Raw genomic sequence first — 21,636 nt, forward strand, 5'->3', positions numbered from 1 at the left:
TGCACGCGTTACTTGGCGACTAAGCAAAAGAGAACGCAGCCGAGACCCACGTTGGAATTTGAGGTCCGAAAGGCGCCGGGAGGCGAGAGAGAGATAGGGAACTCTACCTATTAGTCCTAGCAGTCACTTCCAAGGTCTTTCAGTAGCCCGTGATGGGTTTTGTACGCGTTCCTTAGCGACTAAGCAAAAGAGGACCTAGGCGAGACTCAAATCAGAATTTGGTTCCAAACGCGCTAGAAGGCGAGAGAGAGACGGAGAACTCTTCGTATTAGTCCTAGCAGTCACTTCGAAGGTGTTTAAGTGGCCTGAGCTGAGTTTTGGACGTGTTCCTTATCTACTCAGCAATAGAGGACCCAGGTGAGACCCAAATTGGAATTTGGGCCAAAGGGAGCCACGATACGAGAGAGAGACAGGGAACTCTTCCTATTAGTCCTAGCAGTCATTTCCAAGGTGTTTCAGTGGCCTGATATGAGTTTTGCACGCGTTACTTGGCGACTAAGCAAAAGAGGACGCAGCTGAGACCCACGTTGGAATTTGAGGTCCGAAAGGCGCCAGGAGGCGAGAGAGAGATAGGGAACTCTACCTATTAGTCCTAGCAGTCACTTCCAAGGTGTTTCAGTGGCCCGAGATAAGTTTTGCTCGCGTTCCTTAGCGACTAAGCAAAAGAAAACCCAAGCAAGCCCAAAATTGGAATTTGCGCCCAAAGGCGCCAGGAGGCGCGAGAGAGGCAGGGAACTCTTCCTATTAGTCTTAGGAGTCACTTCCAAGGTGTTTCAGTGGCCCGAGATGAGTTTTGCACGCGTTCCTTAGCGACTAGGCAAAAGAGGACCCAGGTGAGACCCAAATTGGAATTTGGGCCAAAGGGAGCCACGATACGAGAGAGAGACAGGGAACTCTTCCTATTAGTCCTAGCAGTCATTTCCAAGGTGTTTCAGTGGCCTGATATGAGTTTTGCACGCGTTACTTGGCGACTAAGCAAAAGAGGACGCAGCCGAGACCCACGTTGGAATTTGAGGTCTGAAAGGCGCCAGGAGGCGAGAGAGAGATAGGGAACTCTACCTATTAGTCCTAGCAGTCACTTCCAAGGTCTTTCAGTAGCCCGTGATGGGTTTTGCACGCGTTCCTTAGCGACTAAGCAAAAGAGGACCTAGGCGAGACTCAAATCAGAATTTGGTTCCAAACGCGCCAGAAGGCGAAAGAGAGACGGAGAACTCTTCGTATTAGTCCTAGCAGTCACTTCGAAGGTGTTTCAGTGGCCTGAGCTGAGTTTTGGACGTGTTCCTTATCTACTCAGCAATAGAGGACCCAGGTGAGACCCAAATTGGAATTTGGGCCAAAGGGAGCCACGATACGAGAGAGAAACAGGGAACTCTTCCTATTAGTCCTAGCAGTCATTTCCAAGGTGGTTCAGTGGCCTGATATGAGTTTTGCACGCGTTACTTGGCGACTAAGCAAAAGAGGACGCAGCTGAGACCCACGTTGGAATTTGAGGCCCAAAGGCGCCAGGAGGTGAGAGAGAGACAGGGAAATCTTCCTATTAGTCTTAGCAGTCACTTCCAAGGTGTTTCAGTGGCCCGAGATGGGTTTTGCACGCGTTCCTTAGTGACTACGCAAAAGGGGACCCAGGCGAGACTCAAATTAGAATTTGGTCCCAAAGGCGCAAGGAGGCGAGAGAGAGACAGAGAACTTTTCCTATTAGTCCTAGCAATCACTTCCAAGGTGTTTCAGTGGCCCGAGATGAGTTTTGCACGCGTTCCTTAGCGACTAAGCAAAAGAAAACCCAGGCAAGACCATAATTGGAATTTGCGCACAAAGGCGCAAGGAGGCGCGAGAGAGACAGGGAACTCTTCCTATTAGTCCTAGGAGTCACTGCCAAGGTGTTTCAGTGGCCCGAGATGAGTTTTGCACGCGTTCCTTAGCGACGAAGTAAAAGAGGACCCAGGCGGGACCCAAATTGGAATTTGAGCCCAAAGACGTTGGCAGGCGTGAGAGAGACAGGGAACTCTTCCTATTATTCCTAGCAATCACTTCCAAGGTGTTTCAGTAGCCCAAGATGAGTTTTGCACGCGTTCCTTAGCGACTTAGCAAAAGAGGACCCAGGCGAGGCCTAAATTGGAATTTTGGCCCAAAGGCGCCAGGAGGCGAGAGGGAGACACGGTACTCTTCCTATTAGTCCTAGCAGTCACTTCCAAGGTGTTTCAGGGGCCCGAGAAGAACTTTGCACGCGTTCCTTAGCGACTAAGCAAAAGAGGCCTACGCGAGACTCAAATCAGAATTTGGTCCCAAAGGCGCCAGGAGGCGAGTGAGAGACAGAGATATCTTCTTATTAGTCCTAGCAGTCACTTGCAAGGTGTTTCAGTGGCCCGAGATGAGTTTTGGACGCGTTCCTTAGCAACTCAGCAATAGAGGACCTAGGCGAAACACAAATTGGAATTTGGGAACAAAGGCGCCAGGAGGCGCGAGAGAGGCAGGGAACTCTTCGTATTTGTCCTAGCAGTCACTTCCAAGGTGTTTCAGTGCCACGAGATGAGTTTTGCACGGGTTCCTTAGCGACTAAGCAAAAGAGGACCCAGGCGAGACCCAAATTGGAATTTGGGCCCAAAGGCACCAGGAGGCGAGAGGGAGACAGGGTACTCTTCCTATTAGTCCTAGCAGTCACTTCCAAGGTGTTTCAGTGGCCTGAGATGAATTTTGCACGAGTTCTTTAGCGACTCAGCAAAAGAGGACCCAAGCAAGACCGAAATTGGAATTTGGGCCCAAAGGCGCTAGGAGGCGCGAGAGAGACGGGGAACTCTTCCTATTAGTCCTAGCAGTCACTTCCAAGGTGTTTTAGTGGTCCGAGATGAGTTTTGCACGCGTTCCTTAGCGACGAAGTAAAAGAGGACCCAGGCGGGACCCAAATTGGAATTTGAGCCCAAAGACGTCGGCAGGCGCGAGAGAGACAGGGAACTCTTCCTATTAGTCCTAGCAATCACTTCCAAGGTGTTTCAGTAGCCCAAGATGAGTTTTGCACGCGTTCCTTAGCGACTTAGCAAAAGTGGACCCAGGCGAGGTCTAAATTGGAATTTGGGCCCAAAGGCGCCAGGAGACGAGAAAGATACAGGGAAGTCTTCCTATTAGTTCTAGCAGTCACTTCCAAGGTGTTTCAGTGGCCCGAGATGAGTTTTGCACGCGTTCCTTAGCTACTCAGCAAAAGAGGACCCAGGCGAGACCCAAATGGGAATTTGGGCCCAAAGGCGCCAGGAGGCGAGAAAGATACAGGGAAGTCTTCCTATTAGTCCTAGCAGTCACTTCCAAGGTGTTTTAGTGGTCCGAGATGAGTTTTGCACGCGTTCATTAGCGACGAAGTAAAAGAGGACCCAGGCGGGACCCAAATTGGAATTTGAGCCCAAAGACGTCGGCAGGCGCGAGAGAGACAGGGAACTCTTCCTATTAGTCCTAGCAGTCACTTCGAAGGTGTTTCAGTCGCCCGACATGAGTTTTGCACGCGTTCCTTAGCTACTCAGCAACAGAGGACCCAGGCGAGACCCAAATGGGAATTTAGGCCCAAAGGCGCCAGGAGGCGAGAGAGAGACAAGGAACACTTCCAATTAGTCCTAACAGTCACTTCCAAGGTGTTTCCGTGGCCCGACATGAGTTTTGCACACGTTCGTTAGCCACTCAGTAAAAGAGGACCAAGGCGATACCCAAATTGGAATGTGGGCCCAACGGTGCCAAGAGGCAGGAGGGAGACAGGGGAACTCTTCCTATTAGTCCTAGCAGTCACTTCCAAGGTGTTTTAGTTGCCCGAGATCAGTTTTGCACGCGTTCCTTAGCGACCTAGCAAAAGAGGACCTAGGTGAGACCCAAATTGGAATTTAGGCCCAAAGGCGCCAGGAGGCGAGAGAGAGACAGGGGACTCTTCCTATTAGTCCTAGCATACACTTCCAAGGTGTTTCAGTAGCTCGAGATAACTTTTCCACGTGTTCCGTAGCGACTCAGCAAAAGAGGACGCAGGCGAGAACGAAATGGGAATTTCGGGCCCAAAGGCGCCAGGAGGCGAGAGAGAGACAGGGAACTCTTCCTATTAGTCCTAGCAATCACTTCTAAGGTGTTTCAGTGGCCCGATATGAGTTTTGCACGCGTTCCTTAGCTACTCAGTAAAGCAGCACCCAGGCGAGACCCTAATGGGAATTTGGGCCCAAAGGCGCCAGGATGCGAGCGAGAGACAGGGAACTCTTCCAATTAGTCCTAGCAGTCACTTCCAAGGTGTTTTAGTGGCCCGAGATGAGTTTTGCACGCGTTCCTTAAGAACTCAGCAAAAGAGGACCCTGGCCAAACCTAAATTTGAATTTAGGCCCAAAGGCGCCGGCCGGCGAGAGAGAGACAGGGAACTCTTCCAATTACTCCTAGCAATCACTTCCAACGTGTTTCAGTGGCCCGAGATGAGCTTTGCACGCGTTCCTTAGCGAATAAGCAAAAGAGGACCCAAGCGAGACCCAAATTGGAATTTGGTCCCAAAGGCGCCTGAAGGCGAGAGAGTGATGGGGAGCTCTTCCTATTAGTCCTAGCAGTCACTTCCAAGGTGTTTCACTGGCCCTAGATGAGTGTTGCACGTTTTTCTTAGCGACTAAGCAAAAGAGGGCCCGGGTGACATCCAAACTTTAATTTGGGCCCAAATGTGCCAGGAGGCGAGAGAGAGACAAGGAACTCTTCCTATTAGTCCTAGCAGTCACTTCCAAGGTGTTTCAGTGGCCCGAGATGAGTTTTGCATGCGTTCCTTAGCTAGTTAGCAAAAGAGGACCCTGGCGAGACCCAAATTGGAATTTGGGCCCAAAGGTGCCAAGACGCGAGAGAGAGACAATGAGCTCTTCCTATTAGTCCTAGCAGTCACTTCCAAGGTATTTCAGTGGCCCAAGAGGAGTCTTGCACGCGTTCCTTAGCGACTAAGTAAAAGAGGACCCAAGCGAGACCCAAATTGGAATTTGGGCCCAAAGGCGGCAAGAGGCAAGAGAGAGACAGGATGTTCTTCCTATTAGTCCTAGCGGTCACTTCGAAGGTGTTTCACTGGCCCGACATGAGTTTTACACGCAATCCTTAGCGACTAAGCAAAGGAGGACCCAGGCGAGACCCAAATTGGAATTTGGGCCCAAAGGTGCCAGGAGGCGAGACAGAGATAGGGAGTTCTTCATATTAGTCCTAGCAGTTGCTTCCAAGGTTTTTCAACGGCCCCAGATGACTTTGGCACGCGTTCCATAGCGACTAAGCAAAAGAAAACCCCGGGAAGACCCAAATTGAAATTTAGGCCCAAAGGCGCCAGGAGGTGAGAGAGAGACAGGGAAATCTTCCTATTAGTCTTAGGAGTCACTTCCAAGGTGTTTCAGTGGCCCGATATGAGTTTTGCACGCGTTACTTGGCGACTAAGCAAAAGAGAACGCAGCCGAGACCCACGTTGGAATTTGAGGTCCGAAAGGCGCCAGGAGGCGAGAGAGAGATAGGGAACTCTACCTATTAGTCCTAGCAGTAACTTCCAAGGTCTTTCAGTAGCCCGTGATGGGTTTTGCACGCGTTCCTTAGCGACTAAGCAAAAGAGGACCTAGGCGAGACTCAAATCAGAATTTGGTTCCAAACGCGCTAGAAGGCGAGAGAGAGACGGAGAACTCTTCGTATTAGTCCTAGCAGTCACTTCGAAGGTGTTTCAGTGGCCTGAGCTGAGTTTTGGACGTGTTCCTTATCTACTCAGCAATAGAGGACCCAGGTGAGACCCAAATTGGAATTTGGGCCAAAGGGAGCCACGATACGAGAGAGAGACAGGGAACTCTTCCTATTAGTCCTAGCAGTCATTTCCAAGGTGTTTCAGTGGCCTGATATGAGTTTTGCACGCGTTACTTGGCGACTAAGCAAAAGAGGACGCAGCTGAGACCCACGTTGGAATTTGAGGTCCGAAAGGCGCCAGGAGGCGAGAGAGAGAGAGGGAACTCTACCTATTAGTCCTAGCAGTCACTTCCAAGGTGTTTCAGTGGCCCGAGATAAGTTTTGCTCGCGTTCCTTAGCGACTAAGCAAAAGAAAACCCAAGCAAGCCCAAAATTGGAATTTGCGCCCAAAGGTGCCAGGAGGCGCGAGAGAGGCAGGGAACTCTTCCTATTAGTCTTAGGAGTCACTTCCAAGGTGTTTCAGTGGCCCGAGATGAGTTTTGCACGCGTTCCTTAGCGACTAGGCAAAAGAAGACCCAGGTGAGACCCAAATTGGAATTTGGGCCAAAGGGAGCCACGATACGAGAGAGAGACAGGGAACTCTTCCTATTAGTCCTAGCAGTCATTTCCAAGGTGTTTCAGTGGCCTGATATGAGTTTTGCACGCGTTACTTGGCGACTAAGCAAAAGAGGACGCAGCCGAGACCCACGTTGGAATTTGAGGTCCGAAAGGCGCCAGGAGGCGAGAGAGAGATAGGGAACTCTACCTATTAGTCCTAGCAGTCACTTCCAAGGTCTTTCAGTAGCCCGTGATGGGTTTTGCACGCGTTCCTTAGCGACTAAGCAAAAGAGGACCTAGGCGAGACTCAAATCAGAATTTGGTTCCAAACGCGCCAGAAGGCGAAAGAGAGACGGAGAACTCTTCGTATTAGTCCTAGCAGTTACTTCGAAGGTGTTTCAGTGGCCTGAGCTGAGTTTTGGACGTGTTCCTTATCTACTCAGCAATAGAGGACCCAGGTGAGACCCAAATTGGAATTTGGGCCAAAGGGAGCCACGATACGAGAGAGAAACAGGGAACTCTTCCTATTAGTCCTAGCAGTCATTTCCAAGGTGGTTCAGTGGCCTGATATGAGTTTTGCACGCGTTACTTGGCGACTAAGCAAAAGAGGACGCAGCTGAGACCCACGTTGGAATTTGAGGCCCAAAGGCGCCAGGAGGTGAGAGAGAGACAGGGAAATCTTCCTATTAGTCTTAGCAGTCACTTCCAAGGTGTTTCAGTGGCCCGAGATGGGTTTTGCACGCGTTCCTTAGTGACTACGCAAAAGGGGACCCAGGCGAGACTCAAATTAGAATTTGGTCCCAAAGGCGCAAGGAGGCGAGAGAGAGACAGAGAACTTTTCCTATTAGTCCTAGCAATCACTTCCAAGGTGTTTCAGTGGCCCGAGATGAGTTTTGCACGCGTTCCTTAGCGACTAAGCAAAAGAAAACCCAGGCAAGACCATAATTGGAATTTGCGCACAAAGGCGCAAGGAGGCGCGAGAGAGACAGGGAACTCTTCCTATTAGTCCTAGGAGTCACTGCCAAGGTGTTTCAGTGGCCCGAGATGAGTTTTGCACGCGTTCCTTAGCGACTAAGCAAAAGAGGCCTACGCGAGACTCAAATCAGAATTTGGTCCCAAAGGCGCCAGGAGGCGAGTGAGAGACAGAGATATCTTCTTATTAGTCCTAGCAGTCACTTGCAAGGTGTTTCAGTGGCCCGAGATGAGTTTTGGACGCGTTCCTTAACAACTCAGCAATAGAGGACCTAGGCGAAACACAAATTGGAATTTGGGAACAAAGGCGCCAGGAGGCGCGAGAGAGGCAGGGAACTCTTCGTATTTGTCCTAGCAGTCACTTCCAAGGTGTTTCAGTGGCCCGAGATGAGTTTTGCACGCGTCCCTTAGCGACGAAGTAAAAGAGGACCTTGGCGGGACCCAAATTGGAATTTGAGCCCAAAGACATCGGCAGGCGCGAGAGAGACAGGGAACTCTTCCTATTAGTCCTAGCAATCACTTCCAAGGTGTTTCAGTAGCCCAAGATTAGTTTTGCACGCGTTCCTTAGCTACTTAGCAAAAGTGGACCCAAGCGAGGCCTAAATTGGAATTTTGGCCCAAAGGCGCCAGGAGGCGCGAGAGAGACAGGGAACTCTTCCTATTAGTCCTAGCAATCACTTCCAAGGTGTTTCAGTAGCCCAAGATGAGTTTTGCACGGGTTCCTTAGCGACTAAGCAAAAGAGGACCCAGGCGAGACCCAAATTGGAATTTGGGCCCAAAGGCACCAGGAGGCGAGAGGGAGACAGGGTACTCTTCCTATTAGTCCTAGCAGTCACTTCCAAGGTGTTTCAGTGGCCTGAGATGAATTTTGCACGAGTTCTTTAGCGACTCAGCAAAAGAGGACCCAAGCAAGACCGAAATTGGAATTTGGGCCCAAAGGCGCTAGGAGGCGCGAGAGAGACGGGGAACTCTTCCTATTAGTCCTAGCAGTCACTTCCAAGGTGTTTTAGTGGTCCGAGATGAGTTTTGCACGCGTTCCTTAGCGACGAAGTAAAAGAGGACCCAGGCGGGTCCCAAATTGGAATTTGAGCCCAAAGACGTCGCCAGGCGCGAGAGAGACAGGGAACTCTTCCTATTAGTCCTAGCAATCACTTCCAAGGTGTTTCAGTAGCCCAAGATGAGTTTTGCACGCGTTCCTTAGCGACTTAGCAAAAGTGGACCCAGGCGAGGTCTAAATTGGAATTTGGGCCCAAAGGCGCCAGGAGACGAGAAAGATACAGGGAAGTCTTCCTATTAGTTCTAGCAGTCACTTCCAAGGTGTTTCAGTGGCCCGAGATGTGTTTTGCACGCGTTCCTTAGCGACTAAGCAAAAGGGGACCCAGGCGAGACTCAAATTAGAATTTGGTCCCAAAGGCACCAGGAGGCGAGACAGAGCCAGGGAGTTCTTCCTATTAGTCCTAGCTGTCACTTCCAAGGTGTTTCAGTGGCCTCAGATGACTTTTGCACGCATTCCTTTGCGACTAAGCAAAAGAAAACCCAGGCAAGACCCAAATTGAAATTTAGGCCCAAAGGCGCCAGGAGGTGAGAGAGAGACAGGGAAATCTTCCTATTAGTCTTAGCAGTCACTTCAAGGGTGTTTCAGTGGCCCGAGATTGGTTTTGCACGCGTTTCTTAGCGACTAAGCAAACGGGGTCCCAGGCGAGGCTCAAATTAGAATTTGGTCCCAAAGGCGCAAGGAGGCGAGAGAGAGACAGAGAACTCTTCCTATTAGTCCTAGCAATCTCTTCCAAGGTGTTTCAGTGGCCCGAGATGAGTTTTGCACGTGTTGCTTAGCGACTCAGGAAAAGAGGACCCAGGCGAGACCCAAATTGGAATTTGGGCACAAAGGCGCCAGGAGGCGCGAGAGAGGCAGGGAACTCTTCGTATTTGTCCTAGCAGTCACTTCCAAGGTGTTTCAGTGGCCCGAGATGAGTTTTGCACGCGTCCCTTAGCGACGAAGTAAAAGAGGACCTTGGCGGGACCCAAATTGGAATTTGAGCCCAAAGACATCGGCAGGCGCGAGAGAGACAGGGAACTCTTCCTATTAGTCCTAGCAATCACTTCCAAGGTGTTTCAGTAGCCCAAGATTAGTTTTGCACGCGTTCCTTAGCTACTTAGCAAAAGTGGACCCAAGCGAGGCCTAAATTGGAATTTTGGCCCAAAGGCGCCAGGAGGCGCGAGAGAGACAGGGAACTCTTCCTATTAGTCCTAGCAATCACTTCCAAGGTGTTTCAATGGCCCGAGATGAGTTTTGCACGCGTTTGTTAGCGACTCAGCAAAATAATACCTAGGAAAGAGCCAAATTAGAATTTGGGCCGAAAGGCACCAGGAGGCGAGAGAGAGACAGGGAACTCTTCCTGTTAGTCCTAGCAGTCACTTCCAAGGTGTTTTAGTGGCCCAAGACGAGTTTTGCACTCATTCCTTAGCGATTCAGCAAAGCATGTCCCAGGCGACACCCTAAATTGAATTTGGGCCCAAAGGCGCCAGTAGGCGAGAGAGAGAAAGTGAACTCTTCCTATTACTCCTAGTAGTCACTTCCAAGGTGTTTCAAAAGCCTGACACGACTTTTGCAGTCGTTCCTTAGCAACTCAGCAAAAGAGTACCAGGCGAGACCTAAATTGGACTTTGGGCCCAAAGGCGCCGGGAAGCAAGAGAGAGACAGGGAACTCTTCCTCTTAGTCCTAGCAGTCACTTCCAAGGTGTTTTAGTGGCCTGAAATAAGCTTTGCACGCGTTCCTTAGCGACTCAGCAAAAGAGGACCTAAGCGAGACCCAAATTAGAATTTTGGCCCAAGGGCGCCAGGAGGCTAGAAAGAGACAGAGAACTCTTCCTAATAGTCCTAGCAGTCACTTCCGAGGTGTTTTAGTGGCCCGAGATAAGTTTTGCACGCGTTCCTTAGCGACTCAGCAAAAGAGGACCCAAGTGAGACCCAAATTGGAATTTGGGCCCAAAGGCGCCGGGAAGCAAGAGAGAGACAGGGAACTCTTCCTATTAGTCCTAGTAGTCACTTCCAAGGTGTTTTAGTGGCCCGAAATAAGCTTTGCACGCGTTCCTTAGCGACTCAGCAAAAGAGGACCCAAGCGAGACCCAAATTCGAATTTGGGCCCAGTGGCGCCAGGAAGCAAGATAGAGACAGGGAACTCTTCCTATTAGTCCTAACAGTCACTTCTGAGGTGTTTCAGTGGCACAAGATGAGCTTAGCGATTAAGCAAAAGAGGACCCAGGCGAGACCCAAATTGGAATTTGGCCCCAAGCGCGCTAGGAGGCCAAAGAGAGACAGGGAACTCTTCCTATTAGTCCTAGCAGTCACTTCCAAGGTGTTTTAGTGGCCCGAGATGAGTTTTGCAAGTGTTCCTTAGCGACTCAGCAAAAAAGGACCCACGCGAGACCCAAATTGAAATTTGGGTCCAAAGGTGCGAGAAGGGAAGAGAGAGACAGGGAACTCTTCCTATTAGTCCTACCAGTCACTTCCAAGATATTTCAGTGGCCCGAGATAAGTTTTGCACGCGTTCCTTAGCGATTCAGCAAAAGAGGACCCAGGCGAGACCCAAATTGGAATTTGGGTCCAAAGGCGCTAGGAGGCAAGAGAGAGACAGAGAACTCTTCCTATTAGTCCTAGCAGTCACTCCAAGGTGTTTCAGTGGCCCGAGATGAGTTTTGCACGCGTTCCTTAGCGATTCAGAAAAAGAGGACCCAGGCGAGACCCAAATTGGAATTTGGGCCCAAAGGCGTCAAAAGGCGAGAGAGAGACAGGGAACTCTTCCTATTAGTCCTAGTAGTCACTTCCAAGATGTTTCAAAAGCCTGACACGACTTTTGCAGTCGTTCCTTAGCAACTCAGCAAAAGAGTACAAGGCGAGACCCAAATTGGACTTTGGGCCCGAAGGCGCAGGAGGGGAGAGAGAGACAGGGAACTCTTCCTATTAGTCTTAGCAGTCACTTCCAAGGTGTTTCAGTAGCCCGAGACGAGTTTTGCACGCTTTTCTTAGCGTCTCAGCAAAAGAGGACCCGAGCGAGACCCAAATAAGAATTTTGGCCCAAGGGCGCCAGGAGGCGAGAGAGAGACAGGGAACTCTTCCTATTAGTCCTAGCAGTCACTTCCGAGGTGTTGAAGTGGCCCAAGATAAGTTTTACACGCGTCCCTTAGCGACACAGCAAAAGAGGACCCAAGCGAGACCCAAATTAGAATTTTCGCCCAAGGGCGCCAGGAGGCGAGAGAGACAGGGAACTCTTCCTATTAGTCCTAGCAGTCACTTCCGAGGTGTTTCAGTGGCCCGAGATAAGTTTTGCACGCGTTCCTTAGCGACTCAGCAAAAGAGGACCCAAGCAAGACCCAAATTGGAATTTGGGCCCAGTGGCGCCAGGAAGCAAGAGAGAGACAGGTATCTCTTCCTATTAGTCCTAGCAGTCACTTCCAAGGTGTTTCAGTGGCCTGAGATGAGTTTTGCACGTGTTCCGTAGTAGCAAAATAGCACCCATGTAAGACCCACATTAGAATTTGGGCTGAAAGGCGCCAGGAGGCGAGAGAGAGACAGGGAACTCTTCCTATTAGTTCTAGCATACACTTCAAAGGTGTTTCAGTGGCCTGAGATGACCTTTACACGTGTTCCTTAGTATCTCAGCAAGAGAGGACGCAAGCGTGACCCAAACTGTAATTTGGGCCCAAAGGCGCCAGGAGGCGAGAGAGAGACAAGGAACTTTTCCAGTTAGTCCTAGCATACACTTCCAAGGTATTTCAGTAGCTTGAGATAACTTTTGCACGTGTTCCGTAGTGACTAAGCAAAAGAGGACCCAGGCGATACCCAAATTGGAATTTGGGCCCAAAGGCGCCAGGAGGTGAGAGAGAGACAGAGAACTCTTCCTATTAGTCCTAGCAGTCACTTCCAAGGTGTTTCAGTCGCTCGAGATGAAGTTTGCACGCGTTCCTTAGCGACTCAGCAAAAGAGGACCAAGGCGAGTCCCAAATTGGAATTTGGGCCCAAAGGCGCCAGGAGGCGAGAGAGAGACAGGGAACTTTTCCTATTAGTCCTAGCATACACTTCCAAGGTATTTCAGTAGCTTGAGATAACTTTTGCACGTGTTCCGTAGCGACTAAGCAAAAGAGGACCCAGGCGATACCCAAATTGGAATTTAGGCCCAAAGGCGCCAGGAGGTGAGAGAGAGACAGAGAACTCTTCCTATTAGTCCTAGCAGTAACTTCCAAGGTGTTTCAGTTGCCCGAGATGAGTTTTGTACGCGTTCCTTAGCGCCTCAGCAAAAGAGGACCCAGGCGAGACCCAAATTTGAATTTGGGCCCAATGGCACCAGGAGGCGAGAGAGAGACAGGGAACTCCTCCAATTAGTCCTAGCAGTCACTTCCAAGGTGTTTCAGTTGCCCATGATGAGTTTTACCCACGTTTTTAGGGACTCAGCAAAAGAGGATCCAGGCAAGACCCAAATTGGAATTTGGGCCCAAAGGCGCCATGAGGCGAGAGAGAGACAAGGAACTCTTCCTATTAGTCCTAGCAGTCACTTCCAAGGTGTTTTAGTAGCTCGACATGAGTTTTGCACGCGTTCCTTAGCGTCTCAAGAAAAGAGGACCCAGGCGAAACCCAAATTGGAATTGGGGCCCAATGGCACCCGGAGGCGAGAGAGAGACAGGAAACTCCTTCAATTAGTCCTAGCAGTCACTTCTAAGGTGTTTCAGTGGCCCGAGATGAGTTTTGTACGCGTTCCTTAGCGACTCAGCAAAAGAGGACCCGGCGAGACCCAAATTGGAATTTGGGCCCAAAGGCGCCAGGAGGCAAGAGAGAGACAGGGAACTCTTCCTATTAGTCCTAGCAGTCACTTCGATGGTGTTTCAGTGGTCTGAGATGAGTTTTACAGGCATTCCTTAGCGACTAAGCAAAAGATGACCCAGGCGAGACCCAAATTGGAATTTGGGCCCAAAGGCACCAGAAGGCGAGAGAGAGACAGGGAACTCTTCCTTTTAGCCCAAGCAATCACTTCCAAGGTGTTTCAGTGGCCCGAGATGACTTTTCCAGGCGTTCCTTAGCGACTCAGCAAAAGAGGACCCAGTCAAGACCCAAATTGGAATTTGGGCCCAAAGGCGCCCTGAGGCGAGAGAGAGACAAGGAACTCTTCCTATTAGTCCTAGCAGTCACTTCCAAGGTGTTTTAGTGGCTCGGCATGAGTTTTGCATGCGTTCCTTAGCGTCTCAACAAAAGAGGACCCAGGCGAAACCTAACTTCGAATTTGGGCCCAAAGGCGCCAGGAGGGGAGAGAGAGACAGGGAACTCTTCCTATTAGTCCTAGCACTAACTTCCAAGGTGTTTCAATGGCCCGACATGAGTTTTGTACGCGTTCCTCAGCGACTCAGCAAAAGAGGACCCAGGCGAGACCCAAATTGGAATTTGGGTGCAAAGGCGCCAGGAGGCGAGAGAGAGACAGGGAGCTCTTCCTATTAGTCCTAGCAGTCACTTCGATGGTGTTTAAGTGGTCTGAGATGAGTTTTACAGGCATTCCTTAGCGACTAAGCAAAAGATGACCCAGGCGAGACCCAAATTGGAATTTGGGCCCAAAGGCACCAGAAGGCGAGAGAGAGACAGGGAACTCTTCCTATTAGTCCTAGCAGTCACTTCCAAGGTGTTTTAGTGGCCCGAGAAGAGTTTTGTACGTGTTCCTTAGCGACTCAGTAAAAGAGGACCCACGCGAGACCCAAATTGGAATTTGGGCCCAATGGTACCCGGATTCGAGAGAGAGACAGGGAACTCCTCCAACTAGTCCTAGGAGTCACTTCCAAGGTGTTTCAGTGGCTCGAGATGAGTTGTCCACATGTTCCTTAGCGACTAAGCAAAAGAGGACCGAGGCGAGACCCTCATTAGAATTTGGGCCCAAAGGCGCCTGGAGGCAAGAGAGAGACAGGGAACTCTTCCTATTAGTCCTAGCAGTCACTTCCAAGGTGTTTCAGTGGCCCGAGATGAGTTTTGTAGGCGGTCCTTAGCGCCTCAGCAAAAGAGGACCCAGGCGAGACCCAAATTTGAATTTGGGCCCAATGGCACCAGGAGGCGAGAGAGAGACAGGGAACTCCTCCAATTAGTCCTAGCAGTCACTTCCAAGGTGTTTCAGTAGCCCATGATGAGTTTTACCCACGTTTTTTAGGGACTTAGCAAAAGAGGATCCAGGCAAGACCCAAATTGGAATTTGGGCCCAAAGGTGCCATGAGGCGAGAGAGAGACAAGGAACTCTTCCTATTAGTCCTAGCTGTCACTTCCAAGGTGTTTTAGTAGCTCGACATGAGTTTTGCACGCGTTCCTTAGCGTCTCAACAAAGGGGGACCCAAGCGAAACCCAAATTGGAATTGGGGCCCAATGGCACCCGGAGGCGAGAGAGAGACAGGGAACTCCTTCAATTAGTCCTAGCAGTCACTTCTAAGGTGTTTCAGTGGCCCGAGATGAGTTTTGTACGCGTTCCTTAGCGACTCAGCAAAAGAGGACCCGGCGAGACCCTAATTGGAATTTGGGCCCAAAGGCGCCAGGAGGCGAGAGAGAGACAGGGAACTCTTCCTATTAGTCCTAGCAGTCACTTCCAAGGTGTTTCAGTGGCCAGAGAGGAGTTTTGTAGGCGTTCCTTAGCGACTCAGCAAAAGAGAACCGAGGCGAGACCCAAATTTGAATTTGGGCCCAATGGCACCAGGAGGCGAGAGAGAGACAGGGAACTCCTCCAATTAGTCCTAGCAGTCACTTCCAAGGTGTTTTAGTGGCTCGGCATGAGTTTTGCACGCGTTCCTTAGCTTCTCAACAAAAGAGGACCCAGGCGAAACCTAACTTCGAATTTGGGCCCAAAGGCGCCAGGAGGCGAGAGAGAGACAGGGAACTCCTCCAATTAGTCCTAGCAGTCACTTCCAAGGTGTTTCAGTAGCCCATGATGAGTTTTACCCGCATTTTTTAGGGACTCAGCAAAAGAAGATCCAGGCAAGACCCAAATTGGAATTTGGGCCCAAAAGCGCCATGAGGCGAGAGAGAGACAACGAACTCTTCCTATTAGTCATAGCTGTCACTTCCAAGGTGTTTTAGTAGTCTGAGATGAGTTTTACAGGCATTCCTTAGCGACTAAGCAAAAGATGACCGAGGCGAGACCCAAATTGGAATTTGGGCCCAAAGGCATCAGAAGGCGAGAGAGAGACAGGGAACTCTTCCTATTAGTCCTAGCAGTCACTTCCAAGGTGTTTTAGTGGCTAGAGAAGAGTTTTGTAGGTGTTCCTTAGCGACTCAGCAAAAGAGGACCCAGGCGAGACCCAAATTGGAATTTGGGCCCAATGGTACCCGGATTCGAGAGAGAGACAGGGAACTCCTCCAATTAGTCCTAGGAGTCACTTCCAAGGTGTTTCAGTGGCTCGAGATGAGTTGTCCACATGTTCCTTAGCGACTAAGCAAAAGAGGACCCAGGCGAGACCCTAATTAGAATTTGGGCCCAAAGGCGCCAGGAGGCAAGAGAGAGATAGGGAACTCTTCCTATTAGTCCTAGCAGTCACTTCCAAGGTGTTTCAATGGCCCGAGATGAGTTTTGTACGCGTTCCTTAGCGCCTCAGCAAAAGAGGACCCATGCGAGACCAAAATTTGAATTTGGGCCCAATGGCACCAGGAGGCGAGAGAGAGACAGGGAACTCCTCCAATTAGTCCTAGCAGTCACTTCCAAGGTGTTTCAGTAGCCCATGATGAGTTTTACCCGCATTTTTTAGGGACTCAGCAAAAGAGGATCCAGGCAAGACCCAAATTGGAATTTGGGCCCAAAGTCTCCATGAGGCGAGAGAGAGACAAGGAACTCTTCCTATTAGTCCTAGCAATCACTTCCAAGGTGTTTTAGTGGCTCGGCATGAGTTTTGCACGCGTTCCTTAGCGTCTCAACAAAAGAGGACCCAGGCGAAACCTAACTTCGAATTTGGGCCGAATGGCGCCAGGAGGCGAGAGAGAGACAGGGAACTCCTCTAATTAGTCCTAGCAGTCACTTCCAAGGTGTTTCAGTAGCCCATGATGAGTTTTACCCGCGTTTTTTAAGGACTCAGCAAAATAGGATCCAGGCAAGACCCAAATTGGAATTTGGGCCCAAAGGCGCCAGGAGGCAAGAGAGAGATAGGGAACTCTTTCTATTAGTCCTAGCAGTCACTTCCAAGGTGTTTTAGTGGCCCGAGAAGAGTTTTGTACGTGTTCCTTAGCGACTCAGTAAAAGAAGACCCACGCGAGACCCAAATTGGAATTTGGGCCCAATTGTACCCGGATTCGAGAGAGAGACAGGGAACTCCTCCAATTAGTCCTAGGAGTCACTTCCAAGGTGTTTCAGTGGCTCGAGATGAGTTGTCCACATGTTCCTTAGCGACTAAGCAAAAGAGGACCCAGGCGACACCCTAATTAGAATTTGGGCCCAAAGGCGCCAGGAGGCAAGAGAGAGACAGGGAACTCTTCCTATTAGTCCTAGCAGTCACTTCCAAGGTGTTTCAGTGGCACGAGATGAGTTTTGTAGGCGGTCCTTAGCGCCTCAGCAAAAAAGGACCCAGGCGAGACCCAAATTTGAATTTGGGCCCAATGGCACCAGGAGGCGAGAGAGAGACAGGGAACTCCTCCAATTAGTCCTAGCAGTCACTTCCAAGGTGTTTCAGTAGCCCATGATGAGTTTTACCCACGTTTTTTAGGGACTCAGCAAAAGAGGATCCAGGCAAGACCCAAATTGGAATTTGGGCCCAAAGGCGCCATGAGGCGAGAGAGAGACAAGGAACTCTTCCTATTAGTCCTAGCTGTCACTTCCAAGGTGTTTTAGAAGCTCGACATGAGTTTTGCACGCGTTCCTTAGCGTCTCAACAAAGGGGGACCCAAGCGAAACCCAAATTGGAATTGGGGCCCAATGGCATCCGGAGGCGAGAGAGAGACAGGGAACTCCTTCAATTAGTCCTAGCAGTCACTTCTAAGGTGTTTCAGTGGCCCGAGATGAGTTTTGTACGCGTTCCTTAGCGACTCAGCAAAAGAGGACCCGGCGAGACCCTAATTGGAATTTGGGCCCAAAGGCGCCAGGAGGCGAGAGAGAGACAGGGAACTCTTCCTATTAGTCCTAGCAGTGACTTCCAAGGTGTTTCAGTGGCCAGAGAGGAGTTTTGTAGGCGTTCCTTAGCGACTCAGCAAAAGAGAATCGAGGCGAGACCCAAATTTGAATTTGGGCCCAATGGCACCAGGAGGCGAGAGAGAGACAGGGAACTCCTCCAATTAGTCCTAGCAGTCACTTCCAAGGTGTTTTAGTGGCTCGGCATGAGTTTTGCACGCGTTCCTTAGCGTCTCAACAAAAGAGGACCCAGGCGAAACCTAACTTCGAATATGGGCCCAAAGGCGCCAGGAGGCGAGAGAGAGTCAGGGAACTCCTCCAATTAGTCCTAGCAGTCACTTCCAAGGTGTTTCAGTAGCCCATGATGAGTTTTACCCGCATTTTTTAGGGACTCAGCAAAAGAGGATCCAGGCAAGACCCAAATTGGAATTTGGGCCCAAAGGCGCCATGAGGCGAGAGAGAGACAACGAACTCTTCCTATTAGTCCTAGCTGTCACTTCCAAGGTGTTTTAGTAGTCTGAGATGAGTTTTACAGGCATTCCTTAGCGACTAAGCATAAGATGACCCAGGCGAGACCCAAATTGGAATTTGGGTCCAAAGTCACCAGAAGGCGAGAGAGAGACAGGGAACTCTTCCTATTAGTCCTAGCAGTCACTTCCAAGGTGTTTTAGTGGCTCGAGAAGAGTTTTGTAGGTGTTCCTTAGCGACTCTGCAAAAGAGGACCCAGGCGAGACCCAAATTGGAATTTGGGACCAATGGTACCCGGATTCGAGAGAGAGACAGGGAACTCCTCCAATTAGTCCTAGGAGTCACTTCCAAGGTGTTTCAGTGGCTCGAGATGAGTTGTCCACATGTTCCTTAGCGACTAAGCAAAAGAGGACCCAGGCTAGACCCTAATTAGAATTTGGGCCCAAAGGCGCCAGAAGGCAAGAGAGGGATAGGGAACTCTTCCTATTAGTCCTAGCAGTCACTTCCAAGGTGTTTTAGTGGCCCGAGATGAGTTTTGTATGCGTTCCTTAGCGCCTCAGCAAAAGAGGACCCAGGCGAGACCCAAATTTGAATTTGGGCCCAATGGCACCCGGAGGCGAGAGAGAGACAGGGAACTCCTCCAATTAGTCCTAGCAGTCACTTCCAAGGTGTTTCAGTGGCCCGAGATGAGTTGTCCATGTGTTCCTGAGCGACTAAGCAAAAGAGGACCCAGGCGAGACCCTTATTGGAATTTGGGCCCAAAGGCGCCAGGAGGCAAGAGAGAGACAGGGAACTCTTCCTATTAGTCCTAGCAGTCACTTCCAAGGTGTTTCAGTGGCCCGAGAGGAGTTTTGTACGCGTTCCTTAGCGACTCAGCAAAAGAGGACCTAGGCGAGACCCAAATTTGAATTTGGGCCCAATGCCACCAGGAGGCGAGAGAGAGACAGGGAACTCCTCCAATTAGTCCTAGCAGTCACTTTCAAGGTGTTTCAGTAGCCCATGATGAGTTTTACTCGCGTTTTTTAGGGACTCAGCAAAAGAGGATCCAGGCAAGACCCAAATTGGAATTTAGGCCCAAAGGCGCCATGAGGCGAGAGAAAGACAAGGAACTCTTCCTATTAGTCCTAGCAGTCACTTCCAAGGTGTTTTAGTGGCTCGACATGAGTTTTGCACGCGTTCCTTAGCGTCTCAAAAAAAGAGGACCCAGGCGGAACCCAAATTGGAATTGGGGCCCAATGGCACCCGGAGGCGAGTGAGAGACAGGGAACTCCTTCAATTAGTCCTAGCAGTCACTTCTAAGGTGTTTCAGTGGCCCGAGATGAGTTTTGTACGCGTTCCTTAGCGACTCAGCAAAAGAGGACCCGGCGAGACCCAAATTGGAATTTGGGCCCAAAGGCGCCAGGAGGCAAGAGAGAGACAGGGAACTCTTCCTATTAGTCCTAGCAGTCACTTCCAAGGTGTTTCAGTGGCCCGAGATGAGTTGTCCACGTGTTCCTTAGCGACTAAGCAAAAGAGGACCCAGGCGAGACCCTTATTGGAATTTGGGCCCAAAGGCTCCAGGAGGCAAGAGAGAGACAGGGAACTCTTCCTATTAGTCCTAGCAGTCACTTCCAAGGTGTTTCAGTGGCCAGAGAGGAGTTTTGTAGGCGTTCCTTAGCGACTCAGCAAAAGAGAACCGAGGCGAGACCCAAATTTGAATTTGGGCCCAATGGCACCAGGAGGCGAGAGAGAGACAGGGAACTCCTCCAATTAGTCCTAGCAGTCACTTCCAAGGTGTTTTAGTGGCTCGGCATGAGTTTTGCACGCGTTCCTTAGCGTCTCAACAAAAGAGGACCCAGGCGAAACCTAACTTCGAATTTGGGCCCAAAGGCGCCAGGAGGCGAGAGAGAGACAGGGAACTCCTCCAATTAGTCCTAGCAGTCACTTCCAATGTGTTTCAGTAGCCCATGATGAGTTTTACCCGCATTTTTTAGGGACTCAGCAAAAGAGGATCCAGGCAAGACCCAAATTGGAATTTGGGCCCAAAGGCGCCATGAGGCGAGAGAGAGACAACGAACTCTTCCTATTAGTCCTAGCTGTCACTTCCAAGGTGTTTTAGTAGTCTGAGATGAGTTTTACAGGCATTCCTTAGCGACTAAGCATAAGATGACCCAGGCGAGACCCAAATTGGAATTTGGGCCCAAAGGCAACAGAAGGCGAGAGAGAGACAGGGAACTCTTCTTATTAGTCCTAGCAGTCACTTCCAAGGTGTTTTAGTGGCCCGAGAAGAGTTTTGTAGGTGTTCCTTAGCGACTCAGCAAAAGAGGACCCATGCGAGACCCAAATTTGAATTTGGCCCCAATGGCACCAGGAGGCGAGAGAGAGACAGGGAACTCCTCCAATTAGTCCTAGCAGTCACTTCCATGGTGTTTCAGTAGCCCATGATGAGTTTTAACCGCTTTTTTTAGGGACTCAGCAAAAGAGGATCCAGGCAAGACCCAAATTGGAATTTGGGCCCAAAGGCGCCATGAGGCGAGAGAGAGACAAGGAACTCTTCCTATTAGTCCAAGCAGTCACTTCCAGGGTGTTTTAGTGGCTCGGCATGAGTTTTGCACGCGTTCCTTAGCGTCTCAACAAAAGAGGGCCCAGGCGAAACCTAACTTCGAATTTGGGCCCAAAGGCGCCAGGAGGCGAGAGAGAGACAAGGAACTCCTCCAATTAGTCCTAGCAGTCACTTCCAAGGTGTTTCAGTAGCCCATGATGAGTTTTACCCGCGATTTTTACGGACTTAGCAAAAGAGGATCCAGGCAAGACCCAAATTGGAATTTGGGCCCAAAGGCGCCATGAGGCGAGAGAGAGACAAGGAACTCTTCCTAGTAGTCCTAGCTGTCGCTTCCAAGGTGTTTCAGTGGTCCGAGATGAGTTTTACAGGCATTCCTTAGAGACTAAGCAAAAGATGACCCAGGCGAGACCCAAATTGGAATTTGGGCCCAAAGGCACCAGAAGGCGAGAGAGAGACAGGGAACTCTTCCTATTAGTCCTAGCAGTCACTTCCAAGGTGTTTTAGTGGCCCGAGAAGAGTTTTGTACGTGTTCCTTAGCGACTCAGCAAAAGAGGACCCAGGCGAGACCCAAATTGGAATTTGGGCCCAATGGTACCCGGATTCGAGAGAGAGACAGGGAACTCCTCCAATTAGTCCTAGGAGTCACTTCCAAGGTGTTTCAGTGGCTCGAGATGAGTTGTCCACATGTTCCTTAGCGACTAAGCAAAAGAGGACCCAGGCGAGACCCTAATTAGAATTTGGGCCCAATGGCACCAGGAGGCGAGAGAGAGACAGGGAACTCCTCCAATTAGTCCTAGCAGTCACTTCCAAGGTGTTTCAGTAGCCCATGATGAGTTTTACCGACGTTTTTTAGGGACTCAGCAAAAGAGGATCCAGGCAAGACCCAAATTGGAATTTGGGCCCAAAGGCGCCATGAGGCGAGAGAGAGACAAGGAACTCTTCCTATTAGTCCTAGCTGTAACTTCCAAGGTGTTTTAGTAGCTCGACATGAGTTTTGCATGCGTTCCTTAGCCTCCCAACAAAAGAGGACCCAGGCGAAACCCAAATTGGAATTGGGGCCATATGGCACCCGGAGGCGAGAGAGAGACAGGGAACTCCTTCAATTAGTCCTAGCAGTTACTTCTAAGGTGTTTCAGTGGCCCGAGATGAGTTTTGTACGCGTTCCTTAGCGACTAAGCAAAAGAGGACCCAGGCGAGACCCTAATTGGAATTTGGGCCCAAAGGCGCCAGGAGGCAAGAGAGAGACAGGGAACTCCTCCAATTAGTCCTAGCAGTCACTTCCATGGTGTTTCAGTAGCCCATGATGAGTTTTAACCG

This window comes from Abrus precatorius, unplaced genomic scaffold, assembly GCF_003935025.1.
Source record: "Abrus precatorius isolate BTA unplaced genomic scaffold, Abrus_2018 Scaffold1, whole genome shotgun sequence".
In the NCBI taxonomy this organism is placed as follows: Eukaryota; Viridiplantae; Streptophyta; class Magnoliopsida; order Fabales; family Fabaceae; genus Abrus; species Abrus precatorius.